Below are 25,856 nucleotides of genomic sequence, written 5' to 3' on the forward strand. Positions count from 1 at the left end.
AATTTATAATTTGACTCTTATTAATAAATTAGATTGGGCAATTTGTTTTTCATTCATGTTTGTATGTGTCCATGAATCATCCAAGAAATTAATAGACGATGACACATATTCTCAAGGAGTTGAGAATTTGAGGCATGTGTCATTAGGAATTAATTTCTAAATGCTCCTGATCGACAAATCCATCATGATGGACGGTGATCGATCCGCTGAAATTAGTGCATAGATCACTTAGTCAGATGGATGAGTCTCGAGTCCACGATGTAGAGATACTAGAATGATTATGCAAGTACTTGTTACAAAATAAAGTACTAAGCATGACCAAAGATAGTAGTCACATGGATGTCTATCCACTCGTCAGTGACTACTTATGCTGCAGTTGTATAACTGGTCCTTTGACCTGCGATGCCTCAGCTATTCACTGTGAGGTTGTTGTAGTTTGATGAGCATGTGAACTTGGGCCCTAGCCATTTGGGTCCTTGTAGTGCGGATTGGCTACAGTAGGTTCATTTTGGAATAGGGTTGCATCTAGATGAGATCTATCGACCTTGATAGATTAGGAGTGATCCTATGTGATTTATGAGACTGAGTTCGATAAATTTCTGACCAGGTATTTTGGAAAAAGAGTTTTCTATATCTCGAACTGGAAGTCATATAAATTTAACATATGACGGACGATGAGGTTTGACGAGATATCCATAACCTCCATCATGTTGGGATCCATGATAGAGGGACTGTATCATACGCTAACTGCACCTAGAGGTTCAGACATTCCATTCTGCTGGATTGCCACCATATACTGCTAGGTGTCACTAGTGGATTGTGAGACTCGAAGGCATTCACTTGGTGATCAGTGAACCTTGAGAGCAGAACTGAAATCGTTTCAGTCCACTGAAAGAAGTTTCAGTGATATTGAGATGGAGATCTCAATATGTCTCACTACCAGTCAGAATAGAACCTATGGGGTCCCACATATAGAGGATTTAATTAGTCAGACTATCATAATTGTGATTTAGAATCTCAATTGAAGTCAATTATCAATATGATTGATGATTGAATTATGAAAGAATAGATGCCCTACAAGCCAATCGCAATATATATTGCGAAGGGTTTTCTTTTGATTTTCCAAATCATGTACATGACATTTAAATATGAATAAAGGTATTGTGTTTTATCATATGCTGTTGATTATATTTGTGATAAACCTCTTAGATTAGGGCAATGATTTTGAGGCTATAATGAGATCATACTAGTGAGACCTTAAATCCTAAAACCCTAATCTTAAATATTCTCAGTCGTTGGTACATTGAGTCGGGGATCAATATTACCGAAAAGACTGGTACATCTTATGTATGCTCGATGTAGAGGGTGATTGATCTCACAATCACTTGTGTGAGACATTAATACAAAGATGTGGATGCTCATTAGAGGAATGAGTTCACTGAATTGACCAGCCATGAGAACATCTTATGGATTCTTACTTAATCGTCAAAAGATAGTTCTCATAGTGGGAGTTGTGCAAGTGATCCTTAGACCTGAGATCACCATGGTACCTTGTGCACTTGAACCTATGTTTTGGTTTACCCTCATTCACAATATTGCGTTGTGTATGGGATATTCGGGATATGGTGGATTTTGTACGAAGGTTGTGAGTAGGTCAACAAGGAATCAGTTACTTCTAGTAAGAGAAGGTAACATCCTACTTACTCTAATCTTATGATGATTCAAGAAGCCTTTGATCAAAGCAAAATGAAAATTAGAAAGAGTTTCTAATATTTCATTGTTTGAATTATCATATAAAAGATTGAGAGAGACATGAATAAGTGATTGAGTTTGATATTGATCCATACTCATGCACTTATTCAGGATGTAGTATGACTGAGGGATTGAATTGCACGGTAACTTGCCATTGAAGGGTATGTTTGGATTTGTCCAATACATTCCTCATCTTTCGGGTAGACATGATACATTGCTAGATGTCAATCTTGTCTTGTGGGTTGATCGGATCAAAGAGTTTGATTAGATCAAAGCATCAGAAATGTTCTGATTGCTAAGTCAGGTTTAGCACTAAATTGGACCTAAATTGGATTAGAGGTATTCTAATCAAGTTATGTCAACTTGAACCTGCACCTACTGCTGGCTAAGATAAGGAACCCAATGGGTCACACACAAGAGAATTGATCAAGGGTCTAATTGGATTAGATCATGTTTGCAAGATGAACATGCTAGCACGTGTTGCAAACCCTAGCTCCTGATTCAAATTAAATTCGAATCTGATTCTTAGATTAGGTTGATCGAATATGATTAGATCATGACCTAATATGGGTTAGCCAAGAGTTGGAACCTATTTGGCTTTAATTAGACCTGATTTGATTAGGTTTAATGTTTTCTTTAAGTTGGTTAAACCCAATTGGATTGGGTTTGATAGGGCCTTCACTTCTGGACCATTAATTGCTTCCTGGATGAAGGATCTGGTCCACTGGTTGGCGCCTTATTCTGGACCATTGCTCAGCGCCAGAATCTGGACCATTGGTGATAGCATCTTGCTTCTGGACCATTGGATGGCATTCTGGATGATGATGCCTTGATCTGGACCATTAGATGGCACCTAGATATGGACCATTGGCTTCGGTTCCCTGCATTAAGGCCTTTGGATCATCATCAAGGCTTGATCAATAGATGGGAATGACTCCTACATTTCATGCGTGAGAAGGAAATTAAAAAGGAAGGAGTATGGCGCATCAAATGACGAGACGTATTATGAAAACATCTCTTGGTTGGATAAGGATCAAACAATGCTAACTCCTTATCACAACCCTTCATTTGATATGCCCTCTCATCAGGAGACACATCTTTTGGATCCAATGCCTCTCTTGATGCATGAAGGGATGGCTAGGATGCATCCCTCCACATCTATAAATAGGGAGCCATTCCACCGTATTCTCCATTCCAACTCCACCTTATTCTCTCTCCCTTATCCCTTCTTTCTTACAAGCCTTTGTCTCTTTCTAGCATTGCTTCTAGAGTGTCCTAAGCCAAGACAAGGAGGTCTTCTTTAGGACAAAAAGATTAGAAGTGATTTAGAAAGGTGAAAGAAAAATAAGAGAGGAGAGAAAGCAAGCCAATTTAAATCCTTTGGAAGGATTCAGCATTAAGGATCAAAAATCTTTGGAGCTAAAGTCTTGATCGAGTTTCCGTGTGGATCACCGTTGGAGGGCGGACACTTGGACGCCTCGTGGAGATTCTACAAACTTAGATTTAGCATTACAGGTATTCTTCTATTTCAGCATTTATATTTATATTGTTTGATTGTTACCATTAAGGTGATCTAGGCTTATAAGGGTTTCATGTTAAGGGACTTCATTAAGAAATTTTTAAAATCCCTAGCTTCCGCTGCCCATTATGACATGATCTGAACCCTACAAATTAACCCACTAAGTGTTAGTGAGTTCATGGAAGAAGAATTAAGTGGAATTGATTGCAATTAGATTGCAATTGGGATGATTTAATGAGCCAAATTAAATTGGGTTCGATCCAAATTGATTTGGGATCATGATTGGGTCAATTTGATTAAACCAAGGTTTGTGCGGATTTTAAAGACCACATGTCATCGTAGGATGAATATGACTTAAGTCATGTTCACACTATGCGGACTTTAAAGTCCATATAGCGTCATAGGATGCATGCTCCCAAATCAATTAATTCTCCTTATAAGATTAGGAGTCCTAATGTGATTAGAAAATTAATCAACTGATTAAGTAGACACATGTCATGCATCTATGAGCACAAGGATTGGACACTTGACATTAATCCAAGGGTGGGTTATAGTTCCATACTCCTAATAAGATTAGGAGGAGCCCTAAACCCAATCTATAAAAGGGTAGCAAGGGAGAAGTTATGAATTAGCTCTCTCCTCTTCCTCTTCACACCTCCCTTTCTCTTTTCTTCTCCCTTCCCACGGTAGCAAGAGGCTTCCCCTCTTCTTCCCACGGCAGCAAGGGAGATCAAGTTTGTGGAGTGATTGATTAAAACCCTATTTGATTTTGATGAGCTCAAAGCATTTGAGTATATTTCTTGTTTACTAATGAATTCAATTAAGTGTTTCAGTGAAAATCTTGTCTAAGTGTCTCAAGACTTGGTTCATAATTTTTGGATAAGTTAAGAAGTCAGCTTGAACCAAAGTCTGAGACTCGAGTCGACTCCAGAGTATCACGAGTCGACTCCAAGCGTATCAAGTTCACTGGCACGAGCTCAAGTCGACTCCGGATCAGTACGAGTCGACTCCAACTGAGAACAGACAGACGAACAGAAAGCTTCAACTCAGAACCTGTCAACGAGTCGACTCTCGAAGTGTGCGAGTCGACTCCGATGTTCACCGAGTCGACTCCAGGGTAGTAAGAGTCGACTCCAAGAGGAATACAAAGAAAAAGTCAGAGAGCAGTTTTCGGGTCTGAGATTCGAGTCGACTCCAGTGTAACGCGAGTCGAGTCCGATGGTTGGCAAGTCGACTCCAAAGACAGCAAGAGTCGACTCTCAGCAGTACACAAAGAAAAAGTCAGAGGGCAGATTCTGGACTCTGAGATTCGAGTCGACTCCCGCATTACGCGAGTCGACTCCGAGACTCCGCGACCACAAAGAAGACAGAAGACCAAGTTACTGCCTCTGAGATTCGAGTCGACTCCCAGACAGCTAGAGTCGACTCCAAGGCAGCTTCACATCAAAAGGGCAGAAGACCAAGTTTCGGAAACTGAGAGCCGAGTCGACTCCGAGGAAGCTCGAGTCGACTCCAAGACTGGACGAGCCAAAAGACAGAAGATAGGGAGTTTGGGCTCTGAGCGCCGAGTCGACTCCCAGGACAGTCGAGTCGACTCGAGTGGACCAAATTCAAAAATACGTCCACGGACTTCATGGGATGAGCCGACTCCGAGAAAGCCAAGTCAGCTCCAGAAGTTGGCGAGTCGACTCTGGGTCAAGATGAGTCAACTCCCAGTCGCGAAGGCAACTTTAATTCAAATCTGAAACAGTTGTAGAGTCGACTCCGGAAAAGTATGAGTCGACTCCCGCTACAGACGAGTCGACTCCTGATCGCGCGAGTCGACTCCAACCCACCAACGGACACATTGTCAGACTGTACAGAGTGTGCAGAACGGGCAGAAAAAGCTCTCTAATGGCTAGTTTCCATGGGGGTTGGTTTAAATAGCCACAGAGGACTGTAGCAAGGCAGAGAACAACCATTCCACTCCAAGTAATCAAGCTTTCAATCTCTGCAACTTGTTCTTCAACGAAAAAGAGGGAAGAGCAGCATTAACTGCATCCACCTACTTCTTCCCAACATTGAAAGAGCCTTCTCCTGCATTCAAGTCGACTACACATTCAAGAGGAGACCCGAAGTTCAAGAAGCCCTTCCTCTTCTCCAACTTAAAAGCGTTTGAGGGCTCTTAACTTCGTTATTGTTCATATTGCCATTTATCTGCTTTTGAGAAGCTGTATTTTTCTGTTTGTCTCTTTTATCTACACCTTTGTCTTTGCTTGGTTCAATCGGGGCATTGAATCAAGAGTATTGAGGTTGGTTGGTGAGCCGAGTGTAAAACCAACGTGTAAGGGTTCGATTGTGATCCCGGAAAAACAATCGGGGTTGGTTCTAGTCGGTGAGCCTGGGAAAACCGACCGAGTTCGTTGTGAGCTCGTAAAACAACAAGTTTGGTTGTGAGCTTGGAAAACAACCGGCTGTAATCCAAGGGGTTATAGTGAATTCCCAAGAGAGACTTGGGGAGTGGACGTAGGAGCAAGGGTTAGCTCCGAACCACTATAAAAGCTTTGTGTTTGTGATTGCTTGTCTCTTTACCATTACTCTCATTTCATACACATCACAGCAACTAATTAATCATCTTGTAAAAAGCATTAATTAGTCACCCACAAACGCTTTAATAGTTAAAATTATTTTAAAACCCAATTCACCCCCCCTCTTGGGTTGTCTATCTGGGCAACAAGTGGTATCAGAGCCTAAACTCTTCCACCCAAGAGTAAAAGATCAAAATGACAACCCCATTTGGATCTTTCCACATTGAGGGTCAGTCCACCCAAAGACCCCCATTCTTTAATGGATCCGACTACTCATATTGGAAGGCTAGGATGAGAATATTCATCCAAGCCCAAGACTATGAGATGTGGACCATTGTAGTAAATGGGCCATACATCCCATCCATATGTGTAGAGGGTGTCACGGTACCCAAACTAGAAAAGGATTGGGATGAACATGACATGAGGAAGGCACAACTAAACTCTAAAGCTATGAATATGCTTTATTGTGCCTTAGATAGAAATGAATTTAATAGGGTCTCTACTTGCAATTCTGCAAAAGAGATTTGGGACAGACTTGAAGTGACCCATGAGGGCACGAATCAAGTCAAAGAATCCAAAATAAATATTTTGGTTCATAAATATGAACTATTTAAAATGGATTCTAATGAAACAATTACATGCATGTTTACTAGGTTTACTGACATTGTCAATGGCCTAAAAAGCCTTGGCAAGAACTATACTAACAGTGAGCTTGTCAGGAAAATCCTTCGGTGTCTACCAAGGTCATGGGAAGCTAAAGTGACCGCAATCCAAGAAGCCAAGGACCTGAACAAATTACCACTTGAGGAGCTTCTTGGATCCCTAATGACGCACGAGCTAACCATGAAACAACACAACGAGGAAGAGTCCTCCCATAAGAAAAAGGTAATAGCTCTAAAATCTACTTCATCTAACAAGGACTTATCTTGCAGTAGCAGCAGTGAAGAAGAACATGAGGATGATGATGGTGAGGCACTTCTTGTGCGCAAATTCAGAAAATTCATCAACCACAAGAAGTCCTATCATCAAAGGAGAGGCCCCTCAAATTCCTACCGCAAGGACAAAGGTAAGGAAAGGGAAAATGAGGGGATTGGCTGTTACGAGTGCAAGAAGCCGGGTCACATAAGAGCTGAGTGCCCTTTACTGAAGAAGGGGAGCAAGTACAAGAAGAAGAAGGCTCTTGTCACGACACTATCCGACTCAGACTCATCATCCTCTTCATCGGATGAGGAACAAGAGAAAAAGGCCAATTTCTGCTTCATGGCCAATGAAAATGAGGTAACGCTCGAATCGCCTTTAGATTTTACTTTTGATGAGCTTTATGATGCCTTTAATGAACTAATGATTGAATATAAGGCTACAAATGTTAAAAACAGAGAATTAAAAGTAACTAACCAAACTTATATCCGTAAGTATGATTCATTAGTTAAGGATAAGGATTTAATCACCAAAGAAAATATAGACCTTAAGACAAGCAACCAACTTTTAACTCAAAAGACTAATACCTTAACTAAGGATAATGAAAAACTAACTAAGGAACTCTCAGAACTTAAAAACCATAAACAAATCTTAAACAAGGATCTCACAAAAGAACTAAATGATCTAAAGGCAGAAAATCAAACACTAACCAAAGAACTTAACAAATACAAACCCTTAATTGAAAAATTTACATATAGCTCAGAAAAATTGAATATGATACTAAATAGTCAACGAGCAGTATTTAATAAAGCGGGTTTAGGATATCAACTAAGAAATAAACAAAAACTTCTTAGTAACTTCTTTGTTAAAGCTGGGGAAAGTAAAACTAAGAAAATAACCTGCTTTTGTTGTGGAACTATAGGTCATAAAGCAAATGTGTGTAATTTTAGGAAAGGTAAAACAAAAAGAAAAATTAAAAGGATATGGGTTCCAAAAGGAACCAACTTGACTAACCATGAAGGACCCAAGAAAACTTGGGTACCTAAGATGACATAATTTGCTTGTGTAGGAGTGTCTTGCAGCCAAGGTCAACAAAAACTGCTGGTATTTGGATAGTGGCTGCTCAAGACACATGACGGGTGATAAGGATCAATTTTTCACCCTTGAAGCTAAGAAGGGAGGTGCTGTGACTTTTGGAGACAACAACCAAGGTCACATCATTGGTATTGGTAAAGTTCAAATCACCCCTTCTACTTTTATTGATAATGTTAGATATGTTGATTGTCTTAAGCATAACTTGTTAAGCATTAGTCAATTATGTGATAAAGGGTATGATGTTATGTTTAAACCATCACTATGCATTATAACAAACCCTAATGACAATAGTTTAGTCTTTAAAGGAATTAGACGTGGAAATGTATATGTTGTAGACCTTGAAGATCTTGCAAAACATAACCAATGTTTAGTTGTTAATGAAACTAAAGATAATGATGCTAGTTGGTTATGGCACCATAAGTTAGGTCATGCAAGCATGGACACAATAACTAAACTAGTTAAAAGAGATTCCGTGATAGGTTTGCCAAAATTAAAATTTGAAAAGAACAAAATATGTGAAGCATGTCAATTTGGCAAACAATCTAGGAACTTATTTAAATCCATAAAATGTGTCTCTACCTCTAGACCTCTAGAATTATTACACATGGACCTATTCGGACCAACTAGAACAACAAGCCTAGGTGGAAATAAATATGGTCTAGTTATTGTAGATGATTATTCTAGGTACACTTGGGTTATGTTCTTAGCACATAAAGATCAAGCTTTTTCAGTATTTAAAAAGTTTCATAAGGAAGTAACCAATGCTAGAGATACTTCAGTAATAGCCATTAGAAGTGACCATGGTACCGAATTTGAAAATCAGTTATTCAATGAGTTTTGTAATAAAAAGGGAATAACTCATAATTTTTCTGCACCTAGGACACCACAACAAAATGGAGTTGTGGAGAGGAAAAATAGAACTCTAGAGGAAATGGCTAGAACTATGTTATGTGAAAGTAACCTCCCTAAGTACTTTTGGGGAGAAGCCATTAATACTTCTTGTCATATATTAAATAGAGTTTTATTAAGACCCATTATAAAGAAAACACCTTATGAACTTTGGAAAAACAGAAAACCAAAGGTAAACTACTTTCATGTTTTTGGATGTAGGTGTTTTGTTCATAATAATGGAAAAGATAATCTAGGTAAATTTGACTCTAAATCTGATGAGGGCATATTCTTAGGTTACTCTACAACTAGTAAAGCCTATAGAGTCTTTAATAAAAGAACCCTAGTTATAGAAGAATCTATACATGTTGTATTTGATGATTCTAGTGACATCTCCTCTAGTAAGAAAGTTAACTTTGATGATGATGCTGAAATTCTTGAAGAAAAGATAGATGAAATGACATTACAAGATGATAATCAAAAATTGATTGAAGGAGCATCATCAAGCCAAGAGGCTATTGTGGATCATGGGCTAACTAAAGCTTGGAGGTATGCTCACGGGCATCCTAAGGAACTAATTCTAGATGACCCATCTCAACCGGTTAGGACTAGAGCATCCCTTAGGAATTTAAATAACCATCTAGCTTTTGTCTCACACTTTGAGCCCAAACATATAGAAGAAGCCGAAAATGATGTAAATTGGATAAATGCAATGCAAGAAGAATTAAACCAATTTACTAGAAACAAAGTGTGGAATCTAGTTGAGAGACCTTCTGAATATCCAATTATAGGTACAAAATGGATTTATAAAAATAAACTAGATGAAAATGGAATCGTAATAAGAAATAAGGCTAGACTAGTAGCAAAGGGGTATAATCAAGAAGAAGGTATAGATTTTGATGAAACCTTTGCTCCTGTAGCTAGACTTGAGGCTATTAGATTATTATTAGCATATGCATGCTCTAAGGACTTCAAACTATTTCAAATGGATGTAAAAAGTGCATTTTTAAATGGGTATATTAATGAGGAGGTATATGTAGAACAACCTCCTGGTTTTGAAAATCATCAATACCCTAATCATGTTTATAAATTGAACAAAGCACTTTATGGTCTGAAACAAGCACCTAGAGCATGGTATGAGAGACTTAGCAAATTCCTATTAGAACATGAGTTCTCTAGGGGTAATGTAGATACAACTCTATTTCTGAAAAAGAAAAACCAAGATATGCTGTTAGTACAGATTTATGTTGATGATATTATTTTCGGTGCTACTAACAATCGTCTCTGCGAAGAATTTGCTAACTTGATGCAGAGTGAATTTGAGATGAGCATGATGGGAGAGCTGACTTACTTCCTTGGACTCCAAATCAAACAATCTGAAGGAGGCATCTTCATCAATCAAGCCAAATATATCAAGGAGATGCTCAAGATGTTTGATATGGAGGGAAACAAATCAATCAGCACCCCCATGAGTTCATCATGCAAATTAGACCAAGATGAATCAGGTAAATCTGTAGATCAGAAACTGTATCGAGGTATGATAGGATCCTTATTGTATCTTACTGCAAGTAGACCTGATATTATGTTTAGTGTTTGCATGTGTGCTAGATATCAGGCTAATCCTAAAGAATCACATCTAGTTGCAGTTAAGAGAATTTTTAAATATTTAATAGGAACTAAGAATATAGGGCTATGGTACTCTAAAGAATCTAGCCTAAACTTAATAGGATACACAGATTCAGACTTCGCTGGATGTAAGCTTGATAGAAAAAGTACCAGCGGGTCGTGTCAATTTCTAGGAGAAAACCTTATCTCATGGTTTAGCAAGAAACAAAACTCGGTTGCATTATCTACTGCTGAAGCTGAATATGTTGCAGTCGGGAGTTGTTGTGCTCAAATCTTGTGGATTAAACAACAACTAGAAGATTATGGCATTAAACAAGATAAAATTCCCATTAATTGTGATAATACAAGTGCCATTAATCTAACTAAAAATCCAATTCAGCATTCAAGAACTAAACATATTGAGATAAGACATCACTTCATAAGAGATCATGTATTGAATGGTGATGTGACACTCCAATTTATTTGTACTGATGATCAATTAGCAGACATTTTTACAAAACCCCTAAGTGAAGAGAGGTTTAGTGTGCTTAGGAGGGGATTAGGAGTGATTGATCCATCCTAGTGGTAGTTTCCACTAGATTCGTTGATTTTGATGATTAGATTGTGGTTAAAATAGAGTTTCTTTTCAATGTTCATCAAATCAGATCATAATTTAGTGATTTTCCCTCATTCGGCACGAACATAGCATGATTTTTAGGTGCGTGCCAAAGTTAGAGACGACTCAAGTAAGTTTCAGAGTCGGCTCCTAAGGGGGAGTCGACTCGCGCATTTGCGGGAGTCGACTCGCAAAGATGGCAGCAGAGGGGGAGTCGACTCGCATATAGTCGGGAGTCGACTCGAGGTCTACAGGCGCATAAGAAGAGTCGACTCGCGCATATTCTGGAGTCGACTCGAGGTCGAGTCGACTCGCGACTCAGTGGAGTCGACTCGCAGTCGGGATCCGACTTTTTAACCCTAGTTTTGTCGTTTCGAAAACACTTTCTTTCTCAGCCGCCACTGTTCACAAGCCCTAGAGCCGACTCCTAGGTCGTCCCCAAGACTTTCCTGTCGGTTCTTCACCGCTCATTAGGTTTTCCTCCCATTTTAGGTCATTATGCCGCGTAAGACCGTAGTTCAGAAGAGGTCCCAACCCGAGGCCCGTCCCGAGCGGCGCTCCAAGGCTCGGCACGATCCCGCGAGGCCACAACCTCCGGCTCGTTCCCCGCCTAGGGCGGTTCCCGCGAGGCCATTAGCCGGAAAGGCCGTCTCCACCGGGAGATATGTCGATTTCGACTTCCTCTCCCGGGAAGGGTTCACTATAGGTGATAGACTTAGGGCCCAGGGCTTAGAGTACTTCCTCACCTTAGATCTCCCCACATATCCAGGCCTCATTAGAGAGTTCTACGGTACCGTCCATCGGGGAGATGGAGGTATCGAGGGCACAGTAGCCGGTGTCCCTCTGTTCATTACGGAGGATCTCATTGCCCACATCCTCCACCTTCCACAAGTCGGGGTGGCTCCCACACACCCCGAGGACAGGGTTGAGGCCCTTACGGCCGTACTAGGGCATCCACCTCAGTCCCCCCTAGACGAGGTATCTGCTAGCTCACTTCCGATTGAGGTGCGGATCCTCTTGAGTATATTGTCTAGGTCCATCTTTCCTAAGACAGGGAGATTTGATTTTGTAAATGAGAGAGACCTAGCTCTTATGTTTTATATTCTTCAGGACACCCCAATCAACTTCCCCAAACTCATCTATAGGTATCTGTGTGAGCCCCTAGATAGACCTAGGCTCACCCTTCCATACGGCATGATATTCACTCTTCTGTTCAGGGAGTACGAGATTCCCATTCCTGAGGGGGAACCCTCTAAGGCATTGCGATGGACAGATCGCATGCGAGCGGGGACCCTACACAGGATGGGGTTTCGGAAGAGAGAGGGGATCTGGGTTAGGAAGTCATCCATCACCACACAGACCACCAGACCTTCCCCCAGTCCTGAGCCCGATTCTGACTTTCCCGACGTACCAGACTTTCCATCCACTTTTGCTCCTACCACCTCCGCCGGACCCTCCTCCTCAGCTCCACCCACTCAGCCTATGGAGGTCCGGATCTCGTCTGAGCAGCTCCGGGAGCTGCGGCAGGAGATAGTTCGAGATCTGCTCCAGGAGCTCCGGGGTTCAGTGCCTGCTCCCACTCCTGCACCTTCGTCAGCGTTGGTCCCTTCCTGGACAGCCGTGACTGACATGACGGCCCATGTGCGGGAAGAGATCGACAATGTACGGTTCCTGGTCCAAGCCCAGTTCCACAGCATGAGTGAGGTCACGAGCACCACTCGACGGATGCGGGATGACATCGGCCGTGACATGTCCACCACCACCGCGGGGGCCGAGCGCTTGTCGAATGTGCTCATCGACAAGCTGGACGGACTGCAGAAGTCAGTACTCGAGCTGGATATGACACAGAGCAGGGCCATCCAGGCCATCATTCGCCAGCTAGAGAACGTGACCAATGCGGTCCAATCACTCGTGGAGCGCATGCCTCGAGGAGATACATCCTCGAGAGGAGGAGCCACATCCTCGAGAGGAGGAGTCACATCCTCGAGAGGAGGAGATACATCCTCGAGAGGAGGACCTACATCCTCGAGGAGACCGTAGCTACTTTTTGTATTTTGCTTTGACATGTATTGCTTTACGTTACTTATTGTATTCTGAAATGTACTTACAAATTAATACAATGAGTAGCCGCATTTTTCTTCAATAATGTGCCTTTTGATCTATGTTTGATTGTGTGTTCTGTTTACCTCCTTTTTGATATGATGACAAAAAGGGGGAGAAATATGTATAAAATATGTAAAAGGGGGAGAAATATGTATAAAATATGTAAAAGGAGGAAAAATATGTATAAAATATGTAAAAGGAATCAATGGAAATCAATAAAAAGATAAACTCTTAAAACACACAAATTTGTTCTAAGTGGATTCGGTACCTCGAGGCTCATTATCTCTCTTTTGGGGCTCCTAATGGAGTAATCTCCAAAATCTATTCAAGGGATATTCGGAGATTAGCTGAATCCTACTCAAGAACAAATTGACAGATTTTTCCTCTAAAAACCAAAATTTCAGTTCAAAAACTTCAAAGCATTAAAAGGAAATTCAAAGAATCAAAACAAAGTAGAATGCATATGTTGAGGGGGAGAATCTAAATTTTTAAGAAAGCTAAATCATTAAATATATATAAGCCAAACAATTGATTGCATGATATGAAGGCTTATATAATTCCAAATGAAAGGGGGAGCTTTAACTCCGAAATTTATTGTTTCACTCCTTTCAAGCTTGGATAAATTGAACTACCAGACATTTGAATTCATTTATGGATTTTATTTCATTATTTATTGTGCAATTCACTTTACATATACTCAATGTTTTGTCATCATCAAAAAGGGGGAGATTGTGGAGTGATTGATTAAAATCCTATTTGATTTTGATGAGCTCAAAGCATTTGAGTATATTTCTTGTTTACTAATGAATTCAATTAAGTGTTTCAGTGAAAATCTTGTCTAAGTGTCTCAAGACTTGGTTCATAATTTTTGGATAAGTTAAGAAGTCAGCTTGAACCAAAGTCTGAGACTCGAGTCGACTCCAGAGTATCACGAGTCGACTCCAAGCGTATCAAGTTCACTGGCACGAGCTCGAGTCGACTCCGGATCAGTACGAGTCGACTCCGACTGAGAACAGACAGACGAACAGAAAGCTTCAACTCAGAACCTGTCAACGAGTCGACTCCCGAAGTGTGCGAGTCGACTCCGATGTTCACCGAGTCGACTCCAGGGTAGTAAGAGTCGACTCCAAGAGGAATACAAAGAAAAAGTCAGAGAGCAGTTTTCGGGTCTGAGATTCGAGTCGACTCCAGTGTAACGCGAGTCGACTCCGATGGTTGGCAGGTCGACTCCAAAGACAGCAAGAGTCGACTCTCAGCAGTACACAAAGAAAAAGTCAGAGGGCAGATTCTGGACTCTGAGATTCGAGTCGACTCCCGCATTACGCGAGTCGACTCCGAGACTCCGCGACCACAAAGAAGACAGAAGACCAAGTTACTGCCTCTGAGATTCGAGTCGACTCCCAGACAGCTAGAGTCGACTCCAAGGCAGCTTCACATCAAAAGGGCAGAAGACCAAGTTTCGGAAACTGAGAGCCGAATCGACTCCGAGGAAGCTCGAGTCGACTCCAAGACTGGACGAGCCAAAAGACAGAAGATAGGGAGTTCGGGCTCTGAGCGCCGAGTCGACTCCCAGGACAGTCGAGTCGACTCGAGTGGACCAAATTCAAAAATACGTCCACGGACTTCATGGGATGAGCCGACTCCGAGAAAGCCAAGTCAGCTCCAGAAGTTGGCGAGTCGACTCTGGGTCAAGACGAGTCGACTCTCAGTCGCGAAGGCAACTTTAATTCAAATCTGGAACAGTTGTAGAGTCGACTCCGGAAAAGTATGAGTCGACTCCCGCTACAGACGAGTCGACTCCTGATCGCGCGAGTCGACTCCAACCCACCAACGGACACATTGTCAGACTGTACAGAGTGTGCAGAACGGACAGAAAAAGCTCTCTAACGGCTAGTTTCCGTGGGGGTTGGTTTAAATAGCCACAGAGGACTGTAGCAAGGCAGAGAACAACCATTCCACTCCAAGTATTCAAGCTTTCAATCTCTGCAACTTGTTCTTCAACGAAAAAGAGGGAAGAGCAGCATTAACTGCATCCACCTACTTCTTCCCAATATTGAAAGAGCCTTCTCCTGCATTCAAGTCGACTACTGATAGTCAACTTTAAAGACCACGCAATAGCACGTATCTGGTAGGATAGTGAATACGGGTATCGATCCACAAGGATTGGGGTACAGTTATTTTTCTTTAAAAATAAAAATATTTGAAAAAGAGAATTTGTGAAGACTATTAAACTAAGCAATTTAATAAAAGAAAATGCAATTAAAGGGATATCAGTTTAGGAGAACCTAGGGCAAGGAATTCACCACTAACATCGGAACAAGGATTAATGATATTTTAATTTATTCTTGGATTAACATGCAAATTGGCTACAAGCCTAATAAGCATTCGAATAAAATTTCACAGAAGTAATTTAGGCATAATCCATCTTCAGTTGGCATGTAATGTCTACCCTAAACTAATGCGGTAGTACACCACATCTTCCTTAAGCATGGACTATCTTATATTTACCTAGTGATCATGAAGAACAGTTGTACGAACATCATACTTAAAATCACAGAAATTAAATATGATTCAAAAAAAGATATCCATTAGAAACAATAAGTTCATACAACTCCAAGAATATAAAATAAAATATAAAACCCTCATCCCTTTGTTAGGGCTGCATCCAGCCCTAGTGAGGAGATTAGCCTTCCATGGAGTCGTGGGCGACAGCAGCAGTGATGTAGAAGGCCTTCATCACGACTGGGTTCTCCCTCCTTTCTTCCGCCGGCTTCCTCTCCCTCTTGAACTTTATTATTTCTTTTCTTTAGGAAATCATTCCCGAGATACCCAAACTACTATCTCTCCCTTTTATTTCTTCTTCTTCCCGTGGGATTTTGCTTGAGAGAGATCCTGGAACCGGACCCCCCAAGCTTGCCTTCATCTTCACGCATTGATTCCCTTTTATAGCCTTCACCTGGGTGGGAGGATAAGGTTGATTGAGCTGATCTGCCGTTGGGAAGATGAGCTGAGATTTCTTCAACGTGGAGGAGATGCGGCTGGTAGTTGATCCGGAAGTTGTGTTGCTTGATCTTCGGTTGCAGGGGATGGCGAGGACGTGGAGCAAGATGCAAGAGATGCTGGGATGAATCCATGGATAAGGATCAACTCAGGAGCTTGGAACGTTGTGGATGCAGTGGAATTAACCGACGCTTCTTCACGTGGAACGGCTGGGACACGGAACAGGGGATGAAGCCGGAAGATTCAGAGAAAAGGATAAGGTTGAATCGCGGAAGAAAAGGGATAAGAATGAGTTGTATAAGCGGCTGGGAACGGTTCTGAAACAGGGGAGCTTGGTCTGTGGACGTGACGTGGAAGGAATCCGTTGCGGGTTGGCTTGATTTGGCTGGGAGGAAGACGGGACGGCTGGCGGATGTTTGGGATGAAGTTTAGCCGGAAGATAAGATCTAGACTCTGGTTTGAAGATGTTTGGATGCCATGAAATCTCGGGAAGATAAAGCCAAATCGCAGATGATTCGGGATGCTTACTGGCTGGAAACAGGGGATGGTGAATCGCAAGAGGATGAAGATAAGATGAGCTAGGAGCAGGGGATTGTTCACAGTTGAAGATGCCGATAGGAAGAGGATGAGGATGCTGAGAGTTCGGAGAAGGAAATGATGGGCTGGATGCGAGTTTATCCCGTAAATGCTAGAGATCAAGCTCCCTTGCTCTGTTCTATTTCCGTGAAATCTGGGAAGATAGATCGGATGCTATGCCATGGGAGATTGGCTCTGTTTTGAAACTAAAACAAGGGAGGTGATCCTGGGATTCGGCAGCTCGGGCGTTGGATTGAGAGGATCTCGGCTGGGAGATAATCCAGATGAGGATGAGAGTTGGGAATCCAGTTGGGATAAGCTGGGATGGAATCGTGAGATGAGTAGAGGCTTTGAACGCGGATGGGATGAAGGCTGATGGATTCGGCTGGGAGCTGGATATGAAGTGATCTCAAAGGGGTTATGGCTCTGATCCGTGATAACGTTGAATCCTGGAAAGCCGTGGGATAAGGATAAAGAGCAAACGTGGAGATGCACGGGAGAAACGGACGGCCATGTGGAATGTGCGAAATGCTGGGAGGAGATGTTAATCAGCTTGGAATGATGCCTTTTAGGATGTGATTAACTCGGGAGAAAATTGGAGTTGATCCCGGTTGGATGAAGGAGTTGTTCGGATGGGGTTAAACGAGGATGGTTTACGAATCCGTGTTGTACTCGGAGGGATCGATTGGCTTGGACGATGGAGCTCTATTCTGATAGGAATAGCTGGCCGAGTGTTGGATTTGGTTCGGGAGAGTGATACGGCTTTGTTCTTTGAACAGGCTCTAGAAAGGGACTCGGATTGGTTGAAGCTTTGGGATCCGTGCAACTAGATGATATACTTTGAGATATGCGAAACAAATAATTGAAGGGATTTTATTAAAATAGGATCATGTGGAAAAAGAGTTGGAATGAGTGAGGAGAAATTTAGGTGAACGTATGAAGAGTCAGGAATTAATGGGAAGCACTGGGTTTTGGAAAAGAGTTATTGGAGTCGACTCTGAAAATATAAAATTGTGAAATGATGTAGTGTCCGTTTAGGCTTTACCTAATTGAGCTTGACTTGACCTGCATGCATTAAACTTAATCAATAAATAATCAAATCAAACTTGAATTACCTTTGATAATTCATTAAAATGCACTGGTGAAGGTAATACATTTTTTAGTTGAATTTACAAAATATGTGAATTAAAATAATGATAAGTGCTATGAATAAGATATTAATTTATGCATTATTTAGCACTTATCACACCCCCCAACCTATATTTTGCTAGTCCTCAAGCAAAATAAAATAAAAAAAACTAACTCACTTTCGCAGGAATCGCGATTGCATTTACCGTATGCAATAAGGCTTTAAACCCCTAGGTGGCCCTAGTGGACGAGTTTTGTCTCGTGAGGGTTTCCGACTCAGATACCCACAAACTGCGGTCTCTACCCAGTTTATTTTATTGTTTTATAAAATCTAATTTCAAATGCATAAGTGCCAAGAATTTCAAAAGCACACAAAGTTTTATTACTAAGTCAGCCCAAATCCTAAATCAGTATGCAATTTAAGTTGAAATCATTAAGTTTCTGTTAGAGAGTTGTAAGGCTAATTTATACTTGGGTGCTCGGTGATGTCTGGACCATACACAAGCTAAGGCTTTAGATTCTCCAAAATACTGCTAAAACTAGTAGTTTCCAAGAATTGGTCAGATAAGACCTAATCACTGATTCAAAATCATCCTACCTTGCAGAATTTCGAGAGTTGTGGATGTTTACTTTAATACCTCATGGGCTTTATCTGTAATATTCCAGTTTACTCGAATTTTTACAACGACGGCTTTCACACTATCGTCTTTTTCAAGGTCAATATTATTTTCTCTTTTTCTCTTTTTTTATTTTTTTTTATTTTTTATTTTTTTATTATTTTTTTTATTTTATATTTATTACGCACTTTTACTCTTGTAATGATTCGTCCATGTAACGAGCATTCAGTCAACACTCCCACACCAGATGGCATAAGGTGTTAGGCATCAAGACTCCCCTACGGACCTATGCTCGGATTCATCATTGCAAGCCCGCTGACCTTTGACAATAGGTAGCCCTTTTCGATGTGCCTGACTAAATTCACTTCTTTTTTTTTTTTAATAGCGAATTAGATAGATATGATTCATCAGGACTCAAGGTTGCTACCAGACTTAACAACATCATGTTAAACCTAACCCTTAGAAGTGCAGGCCATACGTGTTGTGAAATTTCAAAGTAAAAATTATCTTACAACTCGCTAAAAGAATTTTTAATGAAAAGAACTCAAATTGACTTATTCCTGACTAATCATTGGGCTTTTTAGATTTTATATACTTTGTGTGATTATCATTTCAGCACTAAGGCATAGAAATTAGGTTTTTTTTTTTTGAAATTCACTTTTTTTTTTTGAAATTCACTTAAAAATGTGAAAATGCAAAAAATTCCTTCAAAAATTCGAATCCTATACCCTCCAACCTAGATCAGACATTGTCCTCAATATTTTTTTTTGAATATTATATTATTATTTTTATTATTTTATATATTTTTTATTTTGGACGAAAATATGATGCATATGGAGGATAGAAGCATTTTATCGTAGTTGCATCAGTAATATGAGGGATCCTGTTAAAAAAAATGCGACAAAAAAATATGCAAAAATATCCTACGAGAATTGGGTTGCCTTCCAACAAGCGCTAAGTTTAACGTCTTCAGCCAGACGCAGTGCATCCTTATCAAATCATACCGGGTTCATGCGGGGTTCTCCAAGGAAGAAAATTTGTGGAAGACTGATTGTTGGGCACGAAGTTGACTGCTTCTATGGCCTTGTCTATATCAAAGTCAAAATGGGCCAAGTATGTTTTCAGAGGGTTATCTGCCAAAATATAGGGAAGGGTTTCTTCTACAAGATCGTCCATTTTGTCTATTAGGAAGCACTCAACTTCCTTTGCAGGTTGATTAGAGGCACGAAATATATTTAACTTGACCTTCATATTCCCAAAGGATATATTCATCACCCCAGTTCTACAATTTATACTTGCATTGGCTGTAGCTAAAAAGGGACGCCCAAGGATCACGGGGATTTGTTTCTTAAGATTAGGCTCATGTTCCATATCAAGAACGATAAAATCTACTGGAAAATAGAATTTGTCTACCTTGACAAGAATATCTTCAATTATCCCACGTGGTGTTTTTACAGATCGATCAGCCAACTGAAGGGATACCGAGGTTGGTTTTAACTCACCTAACCCAAGTTTCTCATAAACTGAGTAAGGTAAAAGATTGACACTTGCCCCTAGATCTAAGAGTGCTCGATCAATGAAATTATTTCCTAAGACACAGGAGATGGTGGGAGCACCAGGATCTTTGAATTTCGGTGGGGTGTTGTGTTGGAGAATAGAACTCACTTGCTCAGTTAGGAAGACCTTTTTAGGTACATGTGTCCTAGATTTTCGCTTTTGGGTACAAAGGTCTTTGAGAAATTTGGCATAGGAGGGAACTTGTCTAATAGCATCAAGAAGCGGGAGGTTGATTTTGACTTGTTTGAAAACCTCCATCATCTCCTCTAGTGAAGTTCCCTTTTTGCCAAAGGGAGAGGGTGAATTAAGAGCTTCAGGAAATGGGGCCTTTGGGATATGAGTTTTGACAGAAGGTGGACTAGATGAAGAAGAAGAAGAAGGTTTTAGATTTTCATTTGACACATTTCTATCCTCTTCTTTACCTTCCTTATTGTTATCCTCCCCAATCTTATTGTCTACTACACGTCCACTCCTTAGGGTAGTCAAAGCATTGGCTTGTTCATGATGAATTGTATTTAGTTGATTTTCTTGAGCCATGTATTGTCCCCTAGGATTACTCACTGGTTGTTTTGGAAGCTTTCCTTCCTCTCTCTTGTTCAGTGCATTAGCTAGTTGCCCCATTTGGGATTCTAGCTTGGCGATAGATTGCGTGTGAGAGTGCACCAATTGTGTAATGGTTTCCAAACCTTGAAGGGAGGTCAACACTTTCTCCTCAAAGGCTGTGTTTCTATGGGGTGGAGGAGGAGTGTGTTGAAATTGAGTCGAAGGACGGTAGGGATTAATATTCTGGAATGGTTGAAAGTTTTGGGAATAAGGTTGGGAAGTATTGGGAGTCTGCTGCTTCCAAGAAAAATTCGGATGGTTGCGCCATCCCGAGTTATAAGTGTTAGAATACGGATCATTACCCGGTCTAGGCTGTGTTTGAGCAGCGTTGACTTGTTCTTGTACAAATTCAGGGAATTGAGCTGCCGAAGGGCATTCATGTATAGGGTGAGACGGGCTAGAACAAAGAGCACAGACTTGTGCTTGGGAAAAATTTGGAAGCTGTTCTCTAGACATTAGCTGGTCCAACTTGCGGGACAGTGCATCTACTTTGTGAGATAGACCTATGGACTGGCTAACTTCATATATGGTCCCTTTTCTTTGAGAACTCGGGGGTGCTTGACGAGCGGAGGAGGCATGGTGGAGAGAATTTTCATTAAGGTTTTCAAACATTTGCCATGCCTCATTCTCACTCTTAAGCATGAAAGTTCCCCCACAAGAAGCATCAACCATTTGACGATTTTGTTCGGACAGTCCGTCATAAAAGCATTGCACTAATTGCCACTTGGGTATTTGATGATGCGGGCATTTCCGGAGTAAATCTCTAAATTTTTCCCAAGTTTCATGAAATTCTTCCCCGTCAGATTGGGAGAAGCTCGTGATAGCACGCCTAAATTGGTTTGTTCTTCCTATGGAAAAATATTTCTTTAGAAATTCATGTTGCATTTGAGCCCAAGAGAGAATAGAATTGGCTTCTAATGAATGGAGCCATTGTTTAGCTCTATCCTTAAGGGAAAAAGGAAACAGCCTAAGTTTCAGAGCATCATCAGTGAAGTTCTGAATTTTGACAGTAGTGCAAATCTCAAGAAACTCATCCAAATGTTTATATGGGTCTTCATTGTTAAGTCCATAAAAAGAGGGAAGCATTTGGATGACACTAGACTTAATTTCAAAATGTGCAGCAGCGGTGGTATCAGGTAGTCGAATACAAGATGGAGAGGTATAAATGGAAGGAGTGAAGTACTCCTTTAGGAGTTTGGGTTGTTCTTCAGCCATCTCTATAAGTGGAGCAGATCCTATGGTTCTATAGGTGCGGATTTCAGCTCGAAGGGCCCTAATAGAACGCTCTATTTCAGAATCGAAAAGTACTAATTCAGGAGATCTGGAACGACACCCTAGCATACACTAATACTCTTCTGATCAGTTAAGTACAATCAAGCATGCATTAAAAAGAAAAACATATAAAATCCTAGTATGTCCCTAAAATCACTAGACAGCTCCTAATTGGTTTGAAGAGGGCACCTAAGCCTCCAATCCGGTCTAATGAACTTAGTTGACCAGGTAAGCTCCCAGGTAAGTGGGGGGGTCACGATGCGTTCGCAAATGTCCCACTTAAAAACCACTTGCCTCGAACAGGTGAACTGTCTCCCTTGGGACAAAGCTTGCCTAGACATCAACTGAGCCACAGAGCGAAATTGGTGCAACTTTTGGTGATCTTCGTCCTATTGAGCTCAAATGTCCCTAGGGGCCAACGTCTAATTGATTTTAATTAACGTGATAGCTATGTGAGAATTGATTCACCTAATTTGGGCAAGAATCTGGTGATGAAATCCAGTTCTTATCTTGTAGGGGTGATTGCCCTTACTATGTGCGGATTAATTGGTGTATGTGTATCAAGCATGCATTCACACTTTTGCTGAATTTAAAATCAAACAATCACCACAAAAGGAAATTTAAATAAGAAAGGTTTAGAGGTTACCAAAGAGAATTTCTCAAACAATTTTTCTTTATTTTTAGGCAAACCTCTACTGCATTCCTTTTTCCAGTAGTTCCCTTTTGATCGTCCCAAATTTCTTCTTTGATTCCTGAATAAAAGAAAATTCAAGAATTAGTAAGAGAGAAGAAGAAGATAAGGAAAGTAGAAATAGAAAATATTTTTATTTTATTTTAGATATATATATTATTATTATTATTATATTTTTATTTTTTTTAAAAAAAAATTTTTAATAAAAAGAAAAACAACTATGCTAGCAATCCCCGGCAACGGCGCCAAAAATTGATAGTCAACTTTAAAGACCACGCAATAGCACGTATCTGGTAGGATAGTGATTACGGGTATCGATCCACAAGGATTGGGGTACAGTTATTTTTCTTTAAAAATAAAAATATTTGAAAAAGAGAATTTGTGAAGACTATTAAACTAAGCAATTTAATAAAAGAAAATGCAATTAAAGGGATATCAGTTTAGGAGAACCTAGGGCAAGGAATTCACCACTAACATCGGAACAAGGATTAATTATATTTTAATTTATTCTTGGATTAACATGCAAATTGGCTACAAGCCTAATAAGCATTCGAATAAAATTTCACAGAAGTAATTTAGGCATAATCCATCTTCAGTTGGCATGTAATGTCTACCCTAAACTAATGCGGTAGTACACCACATCTTCCTTAAGCATGGACTATCTTATATTTACCTAGTGATCATGAAGAACAGTTGTACGAACATCATACTTAAAATCACAGAAATTAAATATGATTCAAAAAAAGATATCCATTAGAAACAATAAGTTCATACAACCCCAAGAATATAAAATAAAATATAAAACCCTCATCCCTTTGTTAGGGCTGCATCCAGCCCTAGTGAGGAGATCAGCCTTCCATGGAGTCGTGGGCGACAGCAGCAGTGATGTAGAAGGCCTTCATCACGACTGGGTTCTCCCTCCTTTCTTCCGCCGGCTTCCTCTCCCTCTTGAACTTTATTATTTCTTTTCTTTAGGAAATCATTCCCAAGATACCCAAACTACTATCTCTCCCTTTTATTTCTTCTTCTTCCCGTGGGATTTTGCTTGAGAGAGATCCTGGAACCGGACCCCCCAAGCTTGCCTTCATCTTCACGCATTGATTCCCTTTTATAGCCTTCACCTGGGTGGGAGGATAAGGTTGATTGAGCTGATCTGCCGTTGGGAAGATGAGCTGAGATTTCTTCAACGTGGAGGAGATGCGGCTGGTAGTTGATCCGGAAGTTGTGTTGCTTGATCTTCGGTTGCAGGGGATGGCGAGGACGTGGAGCAAGATGCAAGAGATGCTGGGATGAATCCATGGATAAGGATCAACTCAGGAGCTTGGAACGTTGTGGATGCAGTGGAATTAACCGACGCTTCTTCACGTGGAACGGCTGGGACACGGAACAGGGGATGAAGCCGGAAGATTCAGAGAAAAGGATAAGGTTGAATCGCGGAAGAAAAGGGATAAGAATGAGTTGTATAAGCGGCTGGGAACGGTTCTGAAACAGGGGAGCTTGGTCTGTGGACGTGACGTGGAAGGAATCCGTTGCGGGTTGGCTTGATTTGGCTGGAAGGAAGACGGGACGGCTGGCGGATGTTTGGGATGAAGTTTAGCCGGAAGATAAGATCTAGACTCTGGTTTGAAGATGTTTGGATGCCATGAAATCTCGGGAAGATAAAGCCAAATCGCAGATGATTCGGGATGCTTACTGGCTGGAAACAGGGGATGGTGAATCGCAAGAGGATGAAGATAAGATGAGCTAGGAGCAGGGGATTGTTCACAGTTGAAGATGCCGATAGGAAGAGGATGAGGATACTGAGAGTTCGGAGAAGGAAATGATGGGCTGGATGCGAGTTTATCCCGTAAATGCTAGAGATCAAGCTCCCTTGCTCTGTTCTATTTCCGTGAAATCTGGGAAGATAGATCGGAAGCTATGCCATGGGAGATTGGCTCTGTTTTGAAACTAAAACAAGGGAGGTGATCCATGGGATTCGGCAGCTCGGGCGTTGGATTGAGAGGATCTCGGCTGGGAGATAATCCAGATGAGGATGAGAGTTGGGAATCCAGTTGGGATAAGCTGGGATGGAATCGTGAGATGAGTAGAGGCTTTGAACGCGGATGGGATGAAGGCTGATGGATTCGGCTGGGAGCTGGATATGAAGTGATCTCAAAGGGGTTATGGCTCTGATCCGTGATAACGTTGAATCCTGGAAAGCCGTGGGATAAGGATAAAGAGCAAACGTGGAGATGCACGGGAGAAACGGACGGCCATGTGGAATGTGCGAAATGCTGGGAGGAGATGTTAATCAGCTTGGAATGATGCCTTTTAGGATGTGATTAACTCGGGAGAAAATTGGAGTTGATCCCGGTTGGATGAAGGAGTTGTTCGGATGGGGTTAAACGAGGATGGTTTACGAATCCGTGTTGTACTCGGAGGGATCGATTGGCTTGGACGATGGAGCTCTATTCTGATAGGAATAGCTGGCCGAGTGTTGGATTTGGTTCGGGAGAGTGATATGGCTTTGTTCTTTGAACAGGCTCTAGAAAGGGACTCGGATTGGTTGAAGCTTTGGGATCCGTGCAACTAGATGATATACTTTGAGATATGCGAAACAAATAATTGAAGGGATTTTATTAAAATAGGATCATGTGGAAAAAGAGTTGGAATGAGTGAGGAGAAATTTAGGTGAACGTATGAAGAGTCAGGAATTAATGGGAAGCACTGGGTTTTGGAAAAGAGTTATTGGAGTCGACTCTGAAAATATAAAATTGTGAAATGATGTAGTGTCCGTTTAGGCTTTACCTAATTGAGCTTGACTTGACCTGCATGCATTAAACTTAATCAATAAATAATCAAATCAAACTTGAATTACCTTTGATAATTCATTAAAATGCACTGGTGAAGGTAATACATTTTTTAGTTGAATTTACCAAATATGTGAATTAAAATAATGATAAGTGCTATGAATAAGATATTAATTTATGCATTATTTAGCACTTATCAACTACACATTAAAGAGGAGACCCGAAGTTCAAGAAGCCCTTCCTCTTCTCCAACTTAAAAGCGTTTGAGGGCTCTTAACTTCGTTATTGTTCATATTGCCATTTATCTGCTTTTGAGAAGCTGTATTTTTCTGTTTGTCTCTTTTATCTACACCTTTGTCTTTGCTTGGTTCAATCGGGGCATTGAATCAAGAGTATTGAGGTTGGTTGGTGAGCCGAGTGTAAAACCAACGTGTAAGGATTCGATTGTGATCCCGGGAAAACAATCGGGGTTGGTTCTAGTCGGTGAGCCTGGGAAAACCGACCGAGTTCGTTGTGAGCTCGTAAAACAACAAGTTTGGTTGTGAGCTTGGAAAACAACC

The 25,856-nt window shown here is 41.0% G+C and overlaps 1 long non-coding RNA gene across 1 annotated transcript; it reads right to left on the reverse strand.

The window, feature by feature from the left end:
* Positions 1–15,623: 15,623 nt before the first annotated feature.
* On the reverse strand, positions 15,624–25,389 carry LOC148715128 (uncharacterized). The gene is made up of 2 exons (XR_015985806.2): positions 22,463–25,389; positions 15,624–17,704 (listed from the first exon to the last, which is right to left on the reverse strand). It is a non-coding gene; the product is annotated as an uncharacterized LOC148715128 (long non-coding RNA).
* Between the last annotated feature and the right edge of the window lie 467 nt (positions 25,390–25,856).

The sequence above is a fragment of the Phoenix dactylifera genome, chromosome 1 (genome assembly GCF_051530095.1).
Source record: "Phoenix dactylifera cultivar Ajwa chromosome 1, Ajwa_hap1_PhDact_Kaust_v1.1, whole genome shotgun sequence".
Lineage (NCBI taxonomy): Eukaryota > Viridiplantae > Streptophyta > Magnoliopsida > Arecales > Arecaceae > Phoenix > Phoenix dactylifera.